Below are 7,919 nucleotides of genomic sequence, written 5' to 3' on the forward strand. Positions count from 1 at the left end.
CGTTCTGACAAAAAAATTACAAAAAAAATTGAACTAAAGAAGACGATTTGTTAAACAAAACTGAAAGCATCAGTTCAACCGCTTCTAAAACATCAGTACGACCACCTAAAACTGTCAGTTCAAGCAGGGTAACAGAATAATATTCTGTTACGCGTAACAAAATAGCCCATATATATAGGACAACACTATTTTAATCCTGGGATTAGAATAACTATTTGGATCACAGCCCACCTTATAAGGGCCCGACTGCTCCCTCCCGAACTTCCGGAACTCCCGAATCCATATAGCGAAAAAAAATCACACCCACGATCTCTCCTGCACCACTTCTTCCCGGGAAACACTTTCCCTCATACTTCTGATGTTTTCCCTTTATCAGACCAATCCGGCACCGTAGATTTGTTTTCCATCGTATGGCCAGAAACCTCTGCCTATCTCTCCACTAAATGCACCCATTAATCAGGAATGGAAGCTGCCCCACCAACCCGGTAATTATGCACCCACGGTTAGGGAAATCAAAACGGGCCATAATTAATTGCTCCACCGCTGTTCTAGCCACGCTTGGCGATCTCTCCAGTCTACCTGCCGCAGTAGTGCATCAGCCCATCGTGGCGGTCCGCAGCGTCGAGGTCCTCTTTTACAGGCTACCATGGTGGCCTTAATGGTGAGCACCTCGCCGATCTGGGCATGATTTCCCTCCTCCGTCCTCGTCTCATTGCAACGCCTTTGCTAACCTTGTCGTCCGCGTAGCCCTTCAACATCGACGCACCAAGGTGTGCGGAAGCCTCGCCAACATCGCCGCTGAGGTCGATGTTACTGGTGTCTGGTTCCGGCGTCCCTTGTTCGCAACGACGGAAGGACCATGCATCGCTAGTTCATACGACGTGCTACATGCATGCCCTACTTTTGCATCTTCGGTCCATATAGGTGTGTTCAACTTTGCTTCATATGTATTATGCACAACCAATTGTTGCTTCCTAATTTCCCACATATTATGGAGAAGATGCCGATCACCCCCTTCCAGATCTGGTTTTGAATGACTACCTATAAATATTTTGTTAATCCCACTTTTAAAAATCTATGCTTCCACTATGCAGATTATGTTAGATTGCATGATATGATGCTTCCTAAATTTCATGCTTCATACGCTTAGTTTGCTTCATAAGCACCATGGTTGTGTTTCTTCAACAGTTTCCTTCATATGTTTGAGGCTTGTTCTTCGATACTGTTCAGTTTGCTTCATTTTCATTGTTCATATTGTTTTGTAGGCGTTCTATTTGAAGTCAAACCAAACAATTCATGCCTCCTAAATTTCCCCAATGCCTACGGGAGTGGAAGAAAATGTTTTGCCGACGGTGAGCATGGAGTGGTGGTCATTGGTGGGTATGACGTGTGGAAAGAAATTGTGCATGAAAAGTATATGTCATTCGCGTAGTTCTTGCAGGTGAATAAGTCATTCGTGTAGTTCACCGCCACCTCTTGCAGTTCACCGCCACCTCCGTCCAGGTGAATAAGTCATTCGCGTAGTTCTAGGCCATCGATTTGAGGAACTAAATATGTGTTATATGTCATGAAAAGTATATCACTAGATTTCTACAAGGATGTAGTTTCTAAATATATATTTTTTGTCACATATAATACATATTTAGATAGTTAAATCGTCAACCTAGAACTACGCGAATGACTTATTCACCGAGACGGAGGTAGTAACGTAGTTTCTAGGAAGCAATTAGTAACTAGAAGGAGAGAATTAGGAATAGTGGAGAGGTCAGCGGGAGGACATGCTATATACGTGGGGAGCAGTGCTATACACACGATAGTGGCGGACGATGTGTGCACGACAATGCAATCAGCTCCGTCCATTGCATGGCAACAGCAGACAGCAGGCCGCTAGATGCTTATCGTGCAGTGGTCGTGCACATATTTGTCGTCTGCGAAGCAGTTCCGATACGTGGGACTCTTCAAAGCAATTAATTAGGAGGGAGAAAACTCAGCGGCTAACTATCATATGTCAGATCGGACGGATAGCATGGTATTAATCCTACGGTCATCGAGTGGTCTGATGGGAAGCAAGGGATCAGTAGTCTGACCCCTAGCGTTCCCCCTTCTTCCCTCGATCCCCAACGCCCCCCGATCCTATCGCCGCCGCTGCCTACCACGCCTCCTACCGGCGTGCCAGCACCAACGCCTCCTTCCCGGCGCACCGTCGTCCCCGCCTCCTCCCGGCACGAGGCCGCCTCCAGACTCCTCCTGGGACGCCGTCGCCCCCGCCTTCCTCCTGGCGCGCCGCCGCCCCTGTCTTCTTCAACTGCCACCATGGACCACCACCTCTGCCCCGATCCACCTTGGTAGTGGATCCTGAGCGCCGTCGCTGACCATGGATCCTGGGCGCCGCCGCCTGTCTTTGGATCCCGCCCGCCGCCGCCGGGGTCCCCGACTGAAGACGACCAAGCCATGGATCCTGGGTGCCATCGCGGGCCGTGGATCCCGGGGCGGCACCGCCTAGCTCTGATCCCGCCGGCCGCCACCGAGGTTCCCGACTGAAGATGCCCTATGCCGCGGCACTCAGGCCATTCGCCACCGCCACCTCTTGCAGTTCACCGCCACCATCCAGCGCGCCCCCGGTCGCCCCCAGGACGCCAGGAACCACCTGACTCCCCTGGTTCGCCTACATCGTGGGATCACTTCGCGTCGGTTCGCGAGGCCACAACCCCTGCCCTCCAATTTCATCACTTTTTTGTGTTTGTCCTCTGAAAAAATTGGCCATCGTTGCAGGCTAGCTTCACCAGATTATTCAGTTCAGCTCTAAACAAATGAGCATTATACTTTGTTGTCCAGTTTTGGGAAGGTTGAAATTGTTCCAGAAGGTGAAAAATATGTCCAAGTATATCAGCAGCTTTGGGAAGGTAGAAATTGTTCCAGAAGGTGAAAAATATGTCCAAGTATATTTTCTAGAACACCGACACTCTCTGGACATCATTGGTATATGCTACAATTATCCCTCGAGATCGATGTTATCAACCACTATCAAATATTCCCTGGACATCATTGGTACTACTAATCTCCACATATATGCACAACTAATTGCAATCAGTCTGTTCTGAACACCTGCAGCAGGCATGGCCTCATGCTACAGTTCAACTTTCAAGTAAATTCTACTACTCCTAAAGTTCAGGGAATATTTGATATCAGTAATCAGTTAGTAACTGACATGAGTTTGTTAGTTACCTGTTACAGAGAGCCTGACAGGACTTCCTCCGCCGACAGACACTGCACGCCATGAGAAAGTTCAGGGAATATTTGATAGTGGAAGCTACACTGTCACTGTGCACCACAGCTGATAAAGTTTCTCCAATAATGCTGCACCTTTTATTTCCTCATCATCTGCCTTTCTCCCAAGCTTTTAGTATTTCTTTTGCATGCCAGAATGGCTGGAGCGCAAAGTGAAGCCTGAAGCCAACCTGTGTTGTGAGCATCAGTAGCTAGTCACGTGCTGCGCTGGGCCAACAAAACAGCTTGCAGTTTTGTTCATTTCAAGGCGGTTAGGTGGGGTGGGAATCCTATTTATTCAGATGCGCTTGTACCAACACTAATTATTTTGATTGACGTGATAGTACTAATCTACTGACATGGTCCGGGAAAGGCCACTACAGTGACTAAATTTAACCAGGGATTCGCACTTTTGTGGCGCTGCAGAGATCACATCGTTTTTTCTATGTTCATCGTCAGAGTGCGAATGGGAACTCCCACATGTAAAGTTAGTACACAAGCACCGTGTAGTGTTAAAAACGCTTTTACATTACAAGACGGAGGGAGGGAGTAAGAAAGTTGCTTAGAAGAGATGCTTAAAAGAATAAATCATTGGTATATTTTCTAGAACACCGACACTCTCTGGACATCATTGTTATATGCATGCCGATGTTATCAATCAACTTTAACATATATGCTACAACTATCCCTCGAGATGGAACTGTTGTAGTAGACTTGTATCCATGCTGGATGTAGAAAACAAATGTTCATGTTAATGAATATTGATAAAAGTTGGGAAGAGGTTCTCTCCTTTTGTTTTTTTCTAGAATTGTTGTTTTAGATAGTGTTGTTTCAGAGAGTGTTCACTTTTAAAAGAAAGCATTTCCATGTTTCCAAAAGAAATTAGAAGTTCAAATTTCACAAACATAGAGGTTCAATGTTTATTACAGAACCAAGAATTTCAAATTAAAAATACAAAGAAGTTCAACTTTTTAATAATAAAGGGGTTATACAAAAAACCTAGAGGTTCGAATTTAAATAACCGAGAAGTTTGATTTTTAGTACAAAACCAAGATGATCAAGTTAGTGTGACGCCATCGCCGCCAGTGTGGCGCCTCAACCCGTGGTTCCTCTGTTCTGGCCATGTGTGGTCGTTCAACAAAGCCGTCTGACGCAGTCAAACTCGAATGCTCCTTGCTGCTGCTGCCTACATCTTATCATATGGCCAAACATGTCAAATTGTAATTTTCTTGTGTACAAACAGCGATGGTTTTGTTATCTTTTGTGTGTCGGTTTGACTTTTGTGAGAAGTTCACACTAATATAACAACATGTCGTTGTATTAGTAGACGCATGGCAATTTCATTTTTTAGAAACTTTTAGAAAAAAAACTACATATAGAAGTTCATGTTTCAGAAATTCTGAAGTTCAAGTGTACTACATACAGAAGAAATTCATCAAATGAAAAAAAGGGACCACCAAGGGCATTTCACCGACAGAAAAAAATGCCTAAAAATGTCGCGAGACAAAAAAAACTTCAAATGATATAACATAGCAGGTTCATAGAAAGTGGAAAAAACCATAATTTGTTTTGTAAGTTTAACCATTTCTAAGAAATACCTTGAAGTTCAAATTTAAATAATAGGGTGATTTAATGTTTATTACAAACCCATGATTTTCCTCGTTACTTTAGAATAAACAAATAAGTTCAAAAATAAAAATGGAGTAGTTCAAACAGTTTATAAAAATGGTGTTTCTTCATTTTACTAAATTGGAAAAGTTCAAATTTAAATAACATAGAAGTTTAAAAATGTTTATTCCAAAACCAAGAAGGTCAAATTAAAAAAACCGAGCAGTTTAAAAAGTTTGTAAAACATATATTTGCCCCTGTTTTTTAAGATCTAGAAGTTCAACTTTAAATACTTGAGCAGTTCGATATTTATTACATAACTAGGACTTTTCCCGTTACTAATGAATAACACCAAGAAGTCCAAAATTAAAAAAAATGAAGTTTTTTAATGTTTATAAAAACTCAGATTTTCCCCAAAGCTAAAGATTAAAACCAATAAAAAAGTAGAGCCGTTCAATGTCTGTAAAAAACTCAAATATTTTCACGTAACCACGAGAAGTTTAGATTGATAACTGCGAGAAGGTCACGTACTACACGTTGTGCATTTTGTATTAAAAAAGAATGAAAAAAGCAAAGGCTGAAAGTTTTGTTACTAGAAGTTCAAGTGCTCAGCCCGAGAAAATTCAGAAATTCATGTGAGAGAGGTTGAACAAAAATACGTGACAAAATTTCAAGGTGAAAACAACAGGGAGTTCAACTACTTCGTTTCAGAAGAGAATAAAAGAACACAAAACTAAAAGCCTCAAAGGTCTGTTGCAAGAAGTTCACGTGCTCCACCCTGCACGGTTCAAAAATTATATTTACAAGACGTCCTTCCTTCATTTACATGTTGTTTTGAAAAACAAAAAACAACACTGTTTTGCCATCTTTAAAAACCCGCTCTCAAACGACAACGAATTTGTAACACATGTCTACATGAAAAACTTGCTACCATTCATAAGCTTTCCATCGAGTATATTATGTGTCATATTTCGATGAACGGTTTAAAATTTTCATGTATACCAATTAAAAAATGTTTTGATGTATTCAAAAAATTCTTACCTGTTGAAAGAAAGTTCATAGAGAAAACAACGAGAAGTTCAAGTACTGCATGTAATGCATTTCAGCGGAGAATAAGAGTATAGAAAAAATAAAAGTTAAAAATGTTTATTGAAAGAAGTTCGAGTGCTATGTCCGAAGAAGTTAAAAAATTCTTGCGAGAGAAGTTCACCTTGTTTTCCATGTTCGATTTTTTCCATGTAAAAATCGAATACAATTTTTTACTCAAACTATAAAAAGGTGAAGTTCAAATTGAAATAACAAAGAAGTTCGGAGTTTCTTAAAACCTAGGATTTACCTATTCAAAAAATAAAAAAGACAACACCATTTTTTTGCACTTTTAAAAACAACTCATAAACGAAAAAATGGTTGCTAGAGGTTCAAGTGCTCGGCGAGGAAAAGTTTAAAAAATTCTTATGAAAGAGGTTCACCGTGTATTTAGATGTCCAAAAATACATAAAAAAATATGTTGTTTTTTGTCTTTTTAAATAATTCTCTCAAACCAGAGAGAAGTTCAAAGTGATAACAACCGGAAGTTCATGTACTACATGGTGTGTATTTCATATAAGAAAAATACAATAAAGTGAAATAGAGTGAAGTTCAAACAGACATGCCCCAGAAGTTCAACTACTTCACGCAGTGCAAAAAATAGCACGCCAAAAAATAGCACATCAAAAACAGAGTGAAGTTCAAACAAACATGCCCGAGAAATTCAACTACTTCACGCAGTGCATTTCCATTTGCGATGAAGGCAGAAATCATGATCTCATCATTTTCTAATTTACTTCAAAACGATAGGAATATCATTTGTGTAAGTTCAAGTCCTCGGTCGGAGAAAGTTAAAAAAAATATAGTGAGAGATGTTTGTACAAAAAGAATATCATTTGTGTAACACTGGCGAAAATGGATGAGAAAATTACAAAAGAAAATACGTCACAGAAGTCCAACGTGAAAATAGCAGGAAGTTCAACAACTACACTGAATGAATTTCAGATGAAAAACTTTTAAAACCGTCGCGAGTATGAAATAATGATCAATACGGGAAAGTTACGTGTTTACATCAGCTTTCCATCGATATATCACTTGCTCAATTTCGGTGAGTGTACGGAGAGCTACGAGCAAAAAACATCACGTGAAACATAGAGTGAAGTTCAAGCAGAACTGCCACAGAAGTTCAAGTACTTCACGCGATGCATTTTTAACGAATCTGTTTCGCGATGAACGCAGAAATCATGATCTCGCTATTTTCTAAACTACTTGAAAACGGCCGAGAATCAGAGAAAACCGTCAAGATGAAAACGTTTTGCATTTTCCGTAGCTTTTCAGTGGTATATTATTTGCCCCATTCCGATAAAGTTTGTAGAAATTATGCCAAAAATGTGTTTTTAGCCATTTTCAAATTTGACTTAAAACCATAAGGAATTGGAAGAAACAATATATACGATTTTTTTTGCATTTCCTAAAGCTTTCCAACGCCATATCATTTGTTGCATTCGGACATACGGTTAAAAAATTAGCTCAAAAATACGAACTCGGTGGAACTTGTATCATTTTCTAAATTACTTGTAAACTGTTCCAAATTAGAAAAACAATTTAACATGAATAAGTAGCGCATTTTCACAAGCTTTCCAACGCCATATCATTTGACTCAATTGGATTAGCCGTTTAGAAATTACATTGAAAATACGAACTTGGCTGTTCGGTTTGCAAAATTTTACGATTTTCCAAATTACTCTTTATCCATAGGGAATTAGAGAAAACTTTCAACATGTCAAAGGAGCGGTTTTACAGCAGCTTTCCAACGCCATATTATTTATCTCATTTTGATAAACGGTTTAGAAATGCGATCGAAAATACGATTCACGTTTTTTGTATGAAGAAAAAAAGGGTTTTCAAAACTGCTCTTAAACCGCTTACATTTTGCCAAAAACTTAACTTGGGTCATGATATTGGTGTCGATAGCTTTCCAACGGTATATCGCAAGCCCCGTTTGGACACATTTTAGC

The 7,919-nt window shown here is 40.2% G+C and overlaps 1 long non-coding RNA gene across 1 annotated transcript; it reads left to right on the forward strand.

The window, feature by feature from the left end:
• Positions 1-2,049: 2,049 nt before the first annotated feature.
• LOC119354678 lies at positions 2,050-3,377 on the forward strand. The gene is made up of 2 exons (XR_005171162.1): positions 2,050-3,145; positions 3,222-3,377. It is a non-coding gene; the product is annotated as an uncharacterized LOC119354678 (long non-coding RNA).
• Positions 3,378-7,919: the final 4,542 nt, after the last annotated feature.

This window comes from Triticum dicoccoides, chromosome 2A (assembly GCF_002162155.2).
Source record: "Triticum dicoccoides isolate Atlit2015 ecotype Zavitan chromosome 2A, WEW_v2.0, whole genome shotgun sequence".
NCBI classification, from domain to species: Eukaryota; Viridiplantae; Streptophyta; class Magnoliopsida; order Poales; family Poaceae; genus Triticum; species Triticum dicoccoides.